Source organism: Python bivittatus, unplaced genomic scaffold, assembly GCF_059951505.1.
Source record: "Python bivittatus isolate LINGU-HERP-01145 unplaced genomic scaffold, Pbiv_v1 ctg000390_np1212, whole genome shotgun sequence".
In the NCBI taxonomy this organism is placed as follows: domain Eukaryota; kingdom Metazoa; phylum Chordata; class Lepidosauria; order Squamata; family Pythonidae; genus Python; species Python bivittatus.
The window spans coordinates 115,078-121,943 of record NW_028277070.1 but is presented as its reverse complement, the minus strand read 5'-3'; positions in this window follow the sequence as shown (position 1 = coordinate 121,943).

Sequence of the window (6,866 nt, the reverse complement as noted above, 5' to 3'; positions counted from 1 at the left end):
CCCCGAAGGCCCCGGGATGGCGTGCCCCTGACCAACCACAGAAAGGGGTCAGGGCAGCGGCAGCAGAGCACAGCGGGACCTGGTGGTCCACTCCTGAGATGGCGTCATCAGGGGAAGAGGCAGTGCCAGCGGGAAACAAGTGGCATCCCAGTGCGGGCAAAGGAGCTGAGATGTGCAGATCCAATAGCGGACGAGGACTGCCCTCCCATGCAGGTGAGAGTACATATCCTTGGGGTGAGTTTGAGGGCTGACACACGATTGCAGGTGCTACTAGACTCCAGGTGCACCCACTGCCTGATACACCCAGCACTAGTATCGGGGCTAGGTCTCCAGGTGTGGAGACTCAGGGAGCCCATTGTTTTCAGTCAGCTTGATGGCTCACTTGCGGGGGGGGCCGGCTCAGTACTATACCAAGCCAGTCCGAATGATGATCGGGGACCATCAAGAAGAGCTGCCGTTCGTGGTGGTCCCGATAGCCGACTACGCGGTGGTGCTCGGCCTGGCGTGGCTGAGACAACGGAACCCCCTCGTTGACTGGGCATCGGAGGCACTGCAATTCGGAGACGCAGAGGAGCAGGAGCAAGAGTGCTGGAAGCGACGATGGGTGATGACGAGGGGAGTAGTCACAGAGGAGGAGTCGGCGGAGCCAGAGCATCCAGCACAGGGAGGCGAGCAAACCACAGCAGGAGCCACAGCAGCAGCAGCAGCGATTCCAGGGCCCCATGAGGCGGCAGCGACATCGGACCCGAGGGGCCCTAACACAGTGGCAACCCACAAGGCGGCTGCAGCAGTCAATTCCATGACGGGGAAGACGGCAGAGCCGGAGGGCGTCAAGAGCATCCCTCACCAGTACCGGGACTTGACAGCAGCGTTCAGCGAGGAGGAGTCAGATCAACTCCCGCCCCACAGACCCAGTGACTGTACCATCGAGCTAGAGCCGGGGGCCAAGTTAACCAAGCTGAAGATGTACTCAGGGAGTACAGGGAAGGAGATGGGCGCCCTTTGGGAGTTTGTGGACAAGAATTTAGCGCGGGGTTTCATCCAGCCCGCAAAGTCCCCACTGGCGGCTCTGGTGTTGTTCCGGGAAAAGAAGGACGGCTCGCTCCGAATGTGCATAGATTATCGGGGGCTGAATGCCATAAGTACAGAATACAATTACCCTGTCCCCTTGATGAAAGACTTGTTATCCCACCTATCCAAGGGGAAGGTATTCACGAAACTGGACTTGCGTGAGGTGTACTTCAGGGTCAGGATCCGCGCAGGAGATTGCCCGCTTGGAAGTTTCCAATTCCGCGTAATGCCATTCAGGTTAAAAGGGGCCCCAGGGATGTTCATGCAATTAATAAACGAGGTGCTGCATGACCTACTTTACCGGGGCATCCTGGTCTACCTGGATGACATCCTGATATATTCTGAGACCCTGACCGAGCATGTGAAATTAGTACACATGGTGCTCCAGAGACTACTAAAATCACAGCTGTACTCCAAGCTCTTGAAGTGCGAGTTCCATCGAGAGCAATTGGACTATCTTGGCTATCGAATATCCAGCCGAGGCATCGAGATGGACCCAGAGAAAGTGAAGGATGTACTGGGGTTGGGAAGCACTGCGGACTCGGAGGCAACTCCAAAGCTTCTTGGGGTTCGCGAATTTCTACAGGCAGTTCATCTTGAACTTCGCCCAGGTCGCCCTCCCGCTAATAGACCTGCTCAAGACTCAGGGCAATGGGAAGCCCCCCAAACCTAGCATGCCTCTTGTGTGGACCCTGGAGTGCCAAGAGGCATTTGGGGATCTGAAGCGCAGGTTCACAGTTGAGCCCATCCTACGCCACCCTGACCCGGACTGGCAGTTCGTGATTTAGGTGGATGCTTCCGACGTGGCGGCGGGAGCAGTCCTGCTGCAATCCGGACATGAGGGGCCCCTCCACCTGTGCGCCTATGCCTCCTGCAAGTTCACCGAAATGGAGAGGAGGTGGATGGTGTGGGAGAAGGAGGCGTTTGTGGTCAAGTGGGCCCTATCCACCTGGAGAAATCTGTTGGAGGGAGCAGCCCAGCCGTTTGAGGTGTGGACTGACCACAAGAACCTTGAAGCACTGAAAGCCCCGCGGAAGCTTTTGCCCAAGCAGGCATGCTGGTCCCAGTACTTCGGGAGGTTTGATTTCACCCTCAAACACATCCCAGGGAAGAGGAATTTCTTGGCGGATGGGCTGTCCCGTATGCCCCAGCATGCCAGCCAGTGGGAGGAGATTATGGATTCAATCATCCCCGTGAACCGACTGGTCGCAAAAGCAGTCACCCGGAGCCAAACAAAGAAGAGGGTAAGGGACACAGAACCGGGGCTCAAATGGACTTTCCTAGACACCGGGGAGCAGGACACTTGGCTCGCGATGAACCAAGACTCATTGACGGGCCAGGGGGGCTTGTGGTGGCACAAGGACAAACTGTATGTGCCTGAAAGGTGCTGGAGGGAGGTGATGGAGAGAGCTCATGATAACAAGAACGCGGGACATTATGGATTTGTAAAAACTCTCCATCTGATCCGGAGGCAGTTTTGGTGGCCGATGTTCCGAAAAGACATGAAGGCATACATGGGAGGCTGCCCAACCTGCGCAACGGCAAAAGGGAGCAAAGGCAAGCCCCAGGGACTACTCCAGCCGGTTGCGACACCCGACGGTCCGTGGCAAGAAATCGCCATGGATTTCATTGTGGAGCTGCCCGAAAGCAAGGGGAAAATAGCTATTTGGGTCATGACAGACTTGTTCTCCAAACAAGCACATTTCGTAGCTTGTCGGCAAGTCCCCTCGGTGGAGAGGATGGCACGGCTGTTTGTGCAGCACATCTACTGTTTGCACGGCGCACCCCAACGAGTCGTCAGTGATCGGGGCGGGAACTTCATAGCCCGCTTCTGGCGAGAGTTCTTAAAAAGGGTGGGAACTCAGCAAGCCGTCTCTTCAGCGGCGTATCCACAAACATATGGGGCCACAGAACGCCTTAACGGGGGCGTGGAGCAGTACTTGCGGTGCTATGTGGGATACCAGCAAGACGACTGGGCAGAGCTGCTACCGTTTGCGGAGGTAGCATATAACAACACAGTCCATAAAAGCACCGGCTTCACCCCGTTTAAGGTGGCTACTGGATGAGACTTTGTCCACATGCCGGAGCTACCCCAACCGGCATCCCGGATAGACTCGTTGGATGCTTGGTTTGCCCGGATAGATGCCACAAGGCAGGCAGTATGGACGGCGCTGCAAGGGGCCAGAGCAGACTACAAGAAATATGCCAATCGCAAGTGGCTCCCCGAGTGGCAGTGGAAGGTAGGAGACCAAGTGTACCTCTCAAAGAAAAACCTAAAGACCCACCAAGCCTCAAAGAAACTCAGCCCATGGTTCGTGGGGCTGTTCCCCATTGCAGAGATAATCAATCTGGTGACTGTCAGGTTGATGCTCCCCAAGGCACTAAGGAAGATCCATCCAGTCTTCCATTGCAGCTTGTTGAAGCTGCATCAACCGGACAACAATTGGCACAGGGAAGAGCCGGTCTCGGCCCCAGTTATGGTCGACAGGGAGCGGCACTTTGAAGTGAAACAAATACTGGACGCTAGAAAACACAAGGGACAAGTCCAATTGTTGGTGCAATGGAAGCATTTTCCAAAATCACACAGCAAATGGGTGGACAGAGCCTACGTTATGGCGCCCAAACTGGTCCAGGACTTTTACAGAGAGCACCCTGGAAAGCCAAGGTAAAAGGAGGGGAATTTGTTTTCAGGGGGGCGGTATGTCAGATTCAGCCGGTGTGGCACGGCTAGGGACTTGCCCAGCCATGCTTAATCAGTTTCACCGCCCGAGAGCCAGCAGAGAAAAAGGGGAAGTGAGAAACCGTGAACTAATTAATGGGCCAGCTGGTGCCGCTTAACTAAACCACAAGTGGATATTTTGTGTCAACGCCAATTTGCCTCGGGCATTGCAGACAAAGGGGAGAGCAGCGGCTCGGATGGAAAGCAATCAGCGCGTGATTGAGAACTCCCGGCTTTGCGCACAACAGAAAGACCCAGTGAAGACAACAACCACGACATCGATAAAAAGCAATCAAGAATACAAAAGAACTGAACTGAATCTGCCATGTGAGGGGGGGGATTACTGTGGGTAATCTGTAACCAAGCAACAGGGGCTAAGCACAGGAATGGGGGCGCTATAAATTGTGCTGTAAGATGTGCCAAGGCAATCCTGGCTTTGTCTGTACTTACTTATGTTATGCTTGAGTAAACTTCTTTGCTGAACACACGTGTCACGAGAGTTTCTCTGAGACGAATGGGGTAAACCTTACAGCCTCTTCCTTGACTTCCTATATTCTTAATTTCATTCAGGCTAGGAGATTTATTAAAGAAATGCTTTTAGACATTGAAGCCCAGAATTAAAGAGGACTCATCCCAAATTCTTCCAAACTCAGTTTAACCATGTTAGGTGGAAACTAGCCAACTACGTCAACTCACTCATCTCTACAGTCCAACAAAGGCTCTTCTTCAGAACCAGATATAATAGTCTACCCTCAACATTTTTATATGGGAGCTCAGTGAAAACCCCATGATTAACCGAACCTGCCCCTGTGGTGATGGTGGTTCAGATGAATCTACTCTCCACATGCTGCTGCACCCTTACCCTAAGCCTAAGCCTAACCCTTTTACAATGATATCCGAAGCAGACTCATCTTCCCTCTCTTGCTACATTGCACCAAATTATCCTGAGGAACTTTATATCAACTTCCTCTTATCGGAGAAGAAAAGTGCTATCACCCATAATATAGCAAAATTCTGTATAGCTGCTGTGATGCTGTGATTAAAACAAAAGACTATTGAATACAACTGACATCCTTATACCTGGTTCACTTATCTTATGGTATGTGAATGGCTTGTTTGTTTTCTCCTCTCCCTTTGCTGCATTTAGTTTATATATGTTTATTTGATCACTGGCCAAAATAATTATTACCTATAACTGCTGGGCAAGATCATTTGCTGGCACAAGATGAAACATCCTCAGAATGTGGTGATACTCAGCTATACATTTCCACCACTGGCCGTACAAGAAACATCAATGAGGTTCTTACCCAGTACCTGGAGGAGGTGAGGGTGTCAATAGGAAAGAACAGACTGCAACTGAATCTTACCAAGAATGAGCGGCTCTGGGTTTTGGGGCCTCCTGGATCTGATGATTTTTCACCTTTAATTCTTAATGGGGTGCACCAAGGTTCACCTGTGCGACACTTGTTACATGAGCTCCCAGCATGCTTGCAATGTAGTTCAAGTTGCTAGTTATCAACTTTAAATCCCTGCACAGCACAGGGCTAGGCTACACCTGGGACCACCTGTGTCCAACTGGCTCTGCCGTCCCACCAGATCCAACAGGATGGGCAATCTCCAGGTCCCATCTGTTAGGATTTTCTCATGGGAAGAAATTCAGCTCGTTATCTTCACAGCAATGTTGTGTCTAGAGAAATCGTGTGACTTGTGTGTTAGCACGTATACTGCTATTTACTGCTACCTATTGGCGTGGTATGTTAGTTATTCAAGGAGTGGCAATATAATGGGAGGACTATATGCCCAGCCTCTCAGTATAGTTTTAGCCACCATGTAGTTGTTTTTATGGGTTATGTAGTTGTAACTAATAACCAAGTAGTGTACCTCTTCTCTGAGAGTTTTTGGCTAGAGACCTTGTTAAGCTTGTGTTGTTGATAAGTCTTGGATGCTAAAATACATGAGAAGACGTGTTTTTTCCTATATTTTGTATGATATTTGCATTTTATGGAGTTTTGCATTTTTTATCAATAAACACCAGTTAGTATATATTTTCTGGCTGAATTTCTTTGGGGAACAAGATATGGACATTGCATTTTATAAATCTTTCATGATGATGTGTATTTTTCCTGGGCACACTTTCCTGGAAGTATTGCTGCACTCTCCACAACAGGAGTATTGCTGCACTCTGCTCAACACCATTCCTGAAGGCACATCACCTAGTCCAACCCATGAGATATAACTTCTCTGTTGTGGCCCTATGGAAGAAACTTCCCCCTGAGATTCCAAGGACCCTGATCCTTTTGGCTTTCCAGAAGGTGGTGAAGACCTGGCTTTTCTTCCAGTCATTAGAGCCAGGTGCTGGAGGAGCTGTATATGTATATGTATATATATATATGCATGTGTGTGTGTGTGCATGCGTGTATGTTTTTGTATTGTGAATTTGTGTCTTGGTTATTGTATTGTAATTATTTTATTGTTTTTTCTTTATGGTTTTTTTCCTTGTGAATTGGTTGTTAGCAGCCCAGAATTATTTATTTAAGATGGGCTGCATTTATATTTCTGAACAAAAGAAATCCAGATACCCACAGAGATGAACCCAGCTAATCTGCATCATCTAGGATACTGACTCCCTACCATTTTCTCCAAAATCTTCTCTAAAAAGGGAAATTTGGAGATTGTCTGCATTTAGAGATACCCTCTTTAGGAGCACTCTCTCTTCCTCAAGAATCATTAACCCCCTTTCACCCTGATGGCAGCCTGAAGAAACAAGTTTGAGTGATTTTCCACAAATCACAATGTCCTGTAGGGAAATCCTCCCACCTGTTCTTCTCCACAAGGTGCCTGAGCTGGGCCGCTGGACCCCTTTCCTCCCATGCATTCAGAGCAGAGAAGCACTGACACCCCGCTGCTCTCGCTGCCATGGCGTAGGCCCAGACATGACTTCATTCCTGTGTTTGGTCTTACTCAGTCCTTGTCTTCTGTCACCAATGCTCTTGGTGTCCTCAGTGAAGCAAGGGGTTCCCCAGAATCAGCACACAGAGAGAAGCTGCTTGGGCATTCACATCCAGTGCACTCGTTT